Source organism: Triticum urartu, chromosome 3A, assembly GCF_056163025.1.
Source record: "Triticum urartu cultivar PI428250 chromosome 3A, HENAU_Tu73, whole genome shotgun sequence".
Taxonomy (NCBI): domain Eukaryota; kingdom Viridiplantae; phylum Streptophyta; class Magnoliopsida; order Poales; family Poaceae; genus Triticum; species Triticum urartu.
Window position 1 is genome coordinate 709,889,277 of NC_141875.1, and position 8,234 is coordinate 709,897,510.

Genomic DNA, 8,234 nt, shown 5'->3' on the forward strand with positions numbered 1-8,234 from the left:
AGAAAGTCTCCGCTTGAAGCTGTTGAGCACAAACGTCCAAAGCCGCCCGCTCCGCTGCCATCCTAACCTCCTCTGCTGCTAAATTTTCTTTAGCTTGTACCATCTCTTCACGTACGCGTGCCACCTCTGCGTCATGCTGGGCTTTATCCGCCGACTCTACCACGGCAGTCAACAGAGTCGTCAGTTTATCCATGAGGTCCATTAGAATCTGAGCCAGGGGGCGCGCAGGGTCTCCTGACCCGGCTGCGGCCGACCCGGTAGTTGTTGTTGCTGCTGCTGTGGAGTTCTGCCCGGGCTGTGTTCCTGCCATGAAGACTCCAGCCCAATTCGGCGGCTCAAGGGGGTCCGGAATACTGCTGCCATCGAAACAGCCCCCGAGCATGCCATCCTGCAGCTGATACAAAGAGTCTGTCTCGCCCGTTGATGATGCAGCGTTAGAACAGACAGCTGTCTCACCGCCATCCACCGATCCTTCAGAGTATTCACCGCCGTGGACACAGCCTACGAAAGCATGCTTCACGACAGATTGAACACGGGTGGTCCTCGCGCACTGAGCCATTTCGACGAGGTTGGTGTGGACGTCCGGCTCAGGGCCCGACTCGCCGATCCGACCGATGAAGACATGAATTCCGCCAAAGGGGACCCGGTACCCGTACTTGATTGAGCCGGCCTCGGGGCCCCAGCCTTCGTCGTCGATGTAGAGCTTGCCACGACGACTCTTGGTCATCCGGCCCACAGCGTATCCCTTGAGCCCTTCGAAGTTTCCCTTCAAGAACTCAAATCCACCGTGCGCTGGCCCCACGGTGGGCGCCAACTGTCGTGGAATTGTCATGGCAGATGTCCTAGCAAAAGGACTTAGTCGTAGGGCCATTGCAACTAGGAAGCTTAAAAGGGTTAATCAGGACAAAGGACACGAGAGGTTTTATACTAGTTAGGCCCCTTACGATGAAGGTAAAACCTTACGTCTAGTTGTGTTGGAATTGCTGGAGTTTTGATCACCAAGATGCTAATCCGCCGGCTTGGTTATCGATCTCTTGTTTCTTGCCCTAAGCCGCCACTGGGTCATCCCCTTATATACACGGGTTGACGCCTGGTGGCCTACAGAGTCCCGACTGGCTCATAAATCGTGTCCGGCTCGGTGACTTCTTTTACATGCCTTTCTTTACAAGTCTTTCCTTACATACGGTGGTTTACATTATTGGGCCTTAAGCCGCCTCTAGGCCTTTAGGCCTTCTATAAGATTTAACAAACCATCGCCTTGAATGTCTACTGGGCTTCCTTTGTGACCCGCCATTGTGGCTGACCCGGCCCCTCCTGGGCAGGTCTTAACTGATAGTTATATCCCCAATAGTGCCCGAGGGGGCCACGAGACAGGGGGGCAGGCGCGCCCCTGACCCTCGTGGGCACCCCGTAAGGCGGTTACTGCTCTTCTTTTGCCGTAAGAAGCTAATTTTAGGACAAAAAGCTTGGCGAAGGTTTCAATCCAATCGGAGTTACGGATCTCCGGATATATAAGAAACGATGAAAGGGCAAAATGCAAAGAACGCAGAAACAGAGAGAGACAGAGAGACAGATCCAATCTCGGAGGGGCTCTCGCCCCTCCCATGCCATGGAGACCATGGACCAGAAGGGAAACCCTTCTCCCATCTAGGGAGAAGGTCAAGGAAGAAGAAGAAGAATACGAAGAAGAAGAAGGGGGGCTCTCTCCCCCTTGCTTCCGGTGGCGCCGGAACACCGCCTGGGGCCATCATCATCACCGCGATCTACACCAACACCTCCTTCATCTTCACCAACATCTCCATCACCTTCCCCCATCTATCTATAGAGGTCCACTCTCCCACAACCCGATGTACCCTCTACTTGAACATGGTGCTTTATGCTTCATATATTATTCGATGATGTGTTGCCATCCTATGATGTCTGAGTAGATTTTCGTTGTCCTATCGGTAATTGATGAATTGCTATGATTGGTTTAGTTTGCTTGTGGTTATGTTGCTGTCCTTTGGTTCCCATCATATGAGCGCGTGCGTAGATCACACCATAGGGTTAGTTGTATGTTGATAGGACTATGTATTGGAGGGCAAGAGTGACAGAAGCTTCTATCTAGCATAGAAATTGATGCATACGGGATTGAAGGGGGACCAATATATCTTAATGCTATGATTGGGTTTTACCTTAATGAACGTTAGTAGTTGCGGATGCATGCTAATAGTTCCAATCAAAAGTGCATAGAATTCCAAGTCAGGGATGACATCCTAGCAGTGGCCTCTCCCACATAAACTTGCTATCAGTATAGTAACGTAGTCAATTGCTTAGGGACAATTTCGCAACTCCTACCACCACTTTTCCACACTCGCTATATTTACTTTATTGCTTCTTTATCTAAACATCCCCTAGTTTATATTTACGTGCTCTTTATTATTATCTTGCAAACCTATCCAACAACACCTACAAAGTACTTCTAGTTTCATACTTGTTCTAGGTAAAGTGAATGCTAAGCGTGCGTAGAGTTTTATCAGTGGTCGATAGAACTTGAGGGAATATTTGTTCTACCTTTAGCTCCTCGTTGGGTTCGACACTCTTACTTATCGAAAGAGGCTACAATTGATCACATATACTTGTGGGTTATCACCAAGCAGTTAGATACTAAATCTTTATGGAATGAAGGAATTGGGCATCGAAGCAACTAGGTGCTCCGGAGTTTGGGTCCCTGATTTTTTCCGCTGCATCGGCTCGCCAGTGCTGGGCACTGGTGCGAGATGTATCAACCGTTGTCTTTACACCGGTTTTGGCATACATAGTGGACGCCTTAGTGCTATTAGTTCTATGTGACTAAATTTGTGCATGTACACACCTGTTAGTATCAATTTGTTGTCATCCAAACAGTGTCGCTATGTTGTTGCAGTTATATTTACCTTCCTCTTGAAATTTTATATTTTTTATTTATAGTACATGAGTAAGAACTTGTAGCATTGTTGTAGTTAATTATAGCTTCTGATGTTTCAGAATTTGGTTGTTGTGTCAGTAGCAATTAATTCATTTGCACATTGATCTTTTTGAGAAGATATGTCATAATTAACCTGTTTCTTCAATATTTCAAAATAAGTATTGGTGATTTTCTATGTTGCTATAAACCCATTTTCCCTACAATTGTTACTGATCTAGTTTTAATTATTATAGGATGAACGGAAGTGTTCTTACTTGGAGTGGGTTGATCAAGAGTGGCCACAGTCTTTGAAGATGTGCCTAGCAAAGCTCTGGAGCATGTATTAGGAAGAGAACAGAGGTAGGCTTAGAGAAAGTGTTGTCAACGCTGAAGAATATTTGAAGATGCGGGATAAAAAGAGGAAGGTGGAGAATGAGCTCAGATTTTTTAAATCAGACTTTGCTAAGATGGTGTTGGCGAAGGAGGGGGCACTTTCCCAGTTGGCCAATGCAAAACAGGTTCTTACTGAACTGAAAGCAGAGGTGGACAAGGCGAGCCAGGATGATCTCGATTAAGGAAATGAATATATTTTTCTAATATTGTTCTTATGAAGTTGAACTATCTATATGATGTACTATGTTGTTTTTCGGTAGCTATCATACTATGATGTTAAAATATATCTATGTGTCTGATATGAAGTTGGCAAACAGTTGTTTGATATGAAATGTGAATTTGCGTAATACTGGAATTATTAATTGTAAACTAATAAATCTGCGAAATGGGTCATGGAACTTTGCAAATGGTTCTAGAAGTAAAAGTGCTTGTGATGGATAGCCCAATGCCACACAGTTTTCTTCATCAAATCGTGTGTGATGTAGTTGATAAAAACAAACGGTTAACCAAGGCAAAGTGTGTGTGATAGTTACACGTATCACACACGAGCCTATACATAAACTTGTGTGGGATGTACATACGAACGGAAATGTTTTTCCTGGATTGACTATGTGGGATGTACATACGAACAGAAACGTTTTCCTTGGATTGACTGTGTGGGAAGTACATATGAACGGAACCATTTTCCCTGGATTCATCGTGTGGGATGTACATGAGAACGGAAACGTTCTCCTTGGATTGACTGTGTGTGATATACATACGAAAGGAAATGTTTTTCTGGGATTCACTGTGTGGGATGTACATGCGAACGAAAACAATTGGGTTTCGATGCCTCGCCTGATCGCACACGAGCCAGCTTGTGTGCCTAGAGGGCCTATCCCCGACGGTTTCTGGGTCATGTGGGAAGCACCCCCCCTATCGCCCACACTCACTTGGCGATGTTTCCAAATGCTGTCGTGGAAAGGGGTTAAAAACCATTTGTATAGCACCGACGCGTACCAGTGGTGAGGGGGGCTCATTTGGAATTCACCCCCGGCCTCTGAGAGAGGCACTCTATCTGGCATATCCACTCATCCTAACCCCAATCAAGCCATGAGGCCCATAAACAATCAAGAGGGCCCAAGAGATCAGGAAGAACTCCCTACAAGGAGACCTCTACACAGGTTACACCAAAACAATTTTCACAATCTGATTCATAATTATGGGTTCGAAAACACTCCTCGTGTGCATATACCGTCCAATTGGGACATATCTCGTCCAAGAGAAAGTGATGTAGGGACAAACTCTTGGGGCCCGGAAAGTAAACATATCATGGTTGAAGTAGGGAAGAACACTGAGCTGCTTCATCAAGCTCTTCGGGAGTGTAACGCCCCGAGACCGTTGCTCCAGGTGTCTTCCAGTTATTCGCTGTTGTTTCCTTGTCATTTGTTTGCATGTCATGCATTTCATATCATGTCATCATGTGCATCGTATTTGCATACATGTTCGTCTCATGCATCCGACCATTTTCCCCGTTGTGCGTTTTGCAATCTGGCGCTCCTATGTCCTCCGGCGCCTCCTTTTGCCTCTTTCCGTGAGCGGGTCTTAAACTGTCTCAGAATGGGTCGAGATTTGCCAAGCGGCCTTGGTATACCACGGGTAGACCGCCTGTCAAGTTTCATGCCATTTGGAGTCCGTTTGATACTCCAACGGTTAACCGGGGAACCGTAAAGGCCTCGTGTGTGTTGCAGCCCAACACCCCTCCAAAGTGGCCCAAAACCCATCCAAACCCCTTCCATCCTCTCGGCCGTTCGACCATGATCGTGTGGCAGAGAACCGCATCTCATTTGGACTCTCCTAGCTCCCTCGACCTATATATATATATATATATATATATAGGACAGGGCTATTCTGTTACTAGTAATAGAATATTATTCTGTTACCATCAGGCCCGATCCATTTTGCACAATCTGGTGCTTCTATGATGTGGCACGAAACAGAGAAAAAGCCCACCCACTCCCCACCGCCTCCCCGCTGCTTCCACCCACCGCTGGTTCCACCCCCTGCTCCCACCCGCCGCCGGCCGCCGGGCCCAGCCTCCCTGCTTCCACGCGCCGCTGACTTCGCCCCTGCTTCTACCCGTCGCTGGCATCGCCCCTCTGCTTCCACCGTGCCAGCAGCCCGCGCCCCGCTGCTCCCGCCGGAGCGCCGCCCCCGTGCTTCCACCGTGCCGCCTGGCCAACCTCCCCACTGCTTCCACCGCGCTGCCGCCCCGCACACAACCTCCTGGTTGCCGGCCGCATTGGCGCCGCTGCTGCTTCACAAGCCTCCGTCGCCCCCATCTCCTCTTGATCTCATCATCAATCCCCAACCACTCTCTGCAGTCACTAGCTCCAGCCGCCACCCTGTTTCCCATCTCCCCCGGCTCCAGTCTACCAGCAAAACACCTACACGCACAGTCGCAGGTCGCCGGTGTGACCCACTTCTTCTGCCGCAGCGTCCCTGATGTCCATCTCCAGCGCGACAACCACCAACCCGACTTGCCCTCCGTTCACCGCTGCCACCCCTAATCGTTCAACAACACAATGCCAAGCCGTTCGATGCCGCAGCTCGGGAGGTGCCCATCTCAACCTTTCCACACCTCCCCCTGGATGTTCATGCTCCTCTGGTATATATTCAGTTCATATTGTAGCTATGGTCATTCTATTATGATTTTCAGCTCATCTTGTGTGATTTCTTTCTTCAGTCCCAAGTGGCAAATTTGTTCTACAGCATATGGTATCATTGAGCTGCACTTTGTACTGTCCCTCTTCCCCTGCTCCTCAAGCGGCACTGCTGTCTTGTGCTTGTTGTTCGACAGGTATTTGTCTTAATGCCTAGAGAAGAGACTTGTTTTCTGTACTAAACTCATTATTAGTTTGGTTTTTATTATTTTGTAAATTCATGAAAAAACATAAGATAGTTGGGTGCGTGCGCAAAAATATCATCAGTACATGTTTCAAAATTATGTAAGTTTAGATATATCACCTAAAAAAAGTTCAAAGGAAAATTATGCAAGTTCAATCTGTGTGCTGCTACAAATTTGCACTTCTTGTCCAGTCGTACTAGTACTGATGAATAACAAGTTACTGATAGTTATTAATGAATGAAAAATGTAGGGGTTGAAGTAAACCCTCTCGATATAACTATTACTAATATATGTGCTCTACCTGCACATTTTTCAATACCGAAGAATAACCCTAGGGAGAAGTTCATGTTTAGAAAGTTGGTAGGTTCATACATAGAAACTTAACAAATATTTTCCATTTTAGTATTGATCGAGTATCATATATGCGTCAGTTCTAAATACTTTGTTCATTGTGATTAGAGATAATACAAAAAACATATCCTTCAGTTCTGCAGATATTTTACAACTTCTCCGAACATGCGTCCACCGACATGCTCGGCGCCATCCACAACTTCATCGTGTGAGAGCTTCTGCTCCAGATCCTCTTCCTCCATGGTCCCTGCACGCCGTGACGACCAGGTCTGCAACTGGAACTATAGCATAGTGTTCTTGGAACCAAACTGAAGCAATGCAATGAGAAGTACAAAAATTTGGGCTGATGTACCTTGTCCTATACCCACTTCTTTGCCTAGATGTAGGAATCTGATAGACAAAACAAGGTGTGTCCCTCTACATATTCAAGAGGAAAATTTGATTGCTGAAAATGCTTGTGTTTATACAATTTAATTTTGCTATATGTTTGTTATTTTAATTCAGTCCAGTATCTAATTTTAGTTCAGTTCAATTATCATTTTGGTTTAAGTTCAAGCCCATTCTTATTTTATTTTATCGTCTTGTGCTTCCATCCATTCCGTGGTCTGGGGCGGCTATCGTGGTGTTAATTTGTGTCTTCTGACTTCTGCAATTTGATTTCTTGGCACACTGTCTTGTCCATGTGTGTGCCATTAATCAACCGTCTAAAGGAGAAAGGTGTTCTACATGAAATTCATCCATTTGTCAGTGTGAGTTTATTCTTTTTTGTCAGGTCTAAGTTCAACTATGGTTTTGTTTGGACTTGCAAGATTCAGTTGACAACCACTACTGTGCAATGATATTATGGTACTATCAACATAAACATAGAGCGTCCACCTATGGCGACGCACCATGGCTCCTCCTCCCACCTCCCACGACGCGCTGCAGGGGGGTCGCCGGCGGAGGGCGGAGCATCGGCAACAACCACTTCTGCCCCATCCTGCTCCTCCTCATCGCGTGACCGTCTCCTTCGGCGCCCTGCACCTCGACGTCGAGCACTGCGCTCGCATGAGAGATTGGATGGACAAGGCGCTCCTGCCACCTTCTTCCCCGTTGATCCAGCTCCTGTTCCCCGCGGACAGCAGGAGACAGGAGGTCACCTCTAGCGCTGCTGGTGGCGTGAAGGCCGTCAAATGGTAAATTTCTGAGCCTTGTAACCTTAGGTACTAGTACAAAGCAGAAAGGATCTCTGTAAGTTAGTTAATAGCACCATGTCGTGCCTCTTGTGCTGCAAGACTTCTAGTTCTTCAACTAAAAAAATAAACGTTTCGCTTGGCATGCTTTCTGGATGAGGTATTACATGATATCAGTCCCAAAAAAGTATAAATTTCTTCTATTGTCAGTTCAATTTTCTCTAGTATGCATGTTTGTTTTCTTTTTATCATGATATATAGGAAGATGCTGGTAGCTCTAGTACCTATACTACAATAGTTCATTGACAAAAAATATATCAATTCAACACATACTTGGAAAAAAGCTCAATACTAAGTGTTCTCTGCCTATCCTTACATTTGCTAGTCTTCACCATGTTCAGATAGTGCCTAGAAGAACTTAACTCATGCATTTCCATAAAACTATGTACTGATAAATCAGAACTCGTGCATTTCCATCAAATTCTGTAAGTTTTGTGTGTGCGCT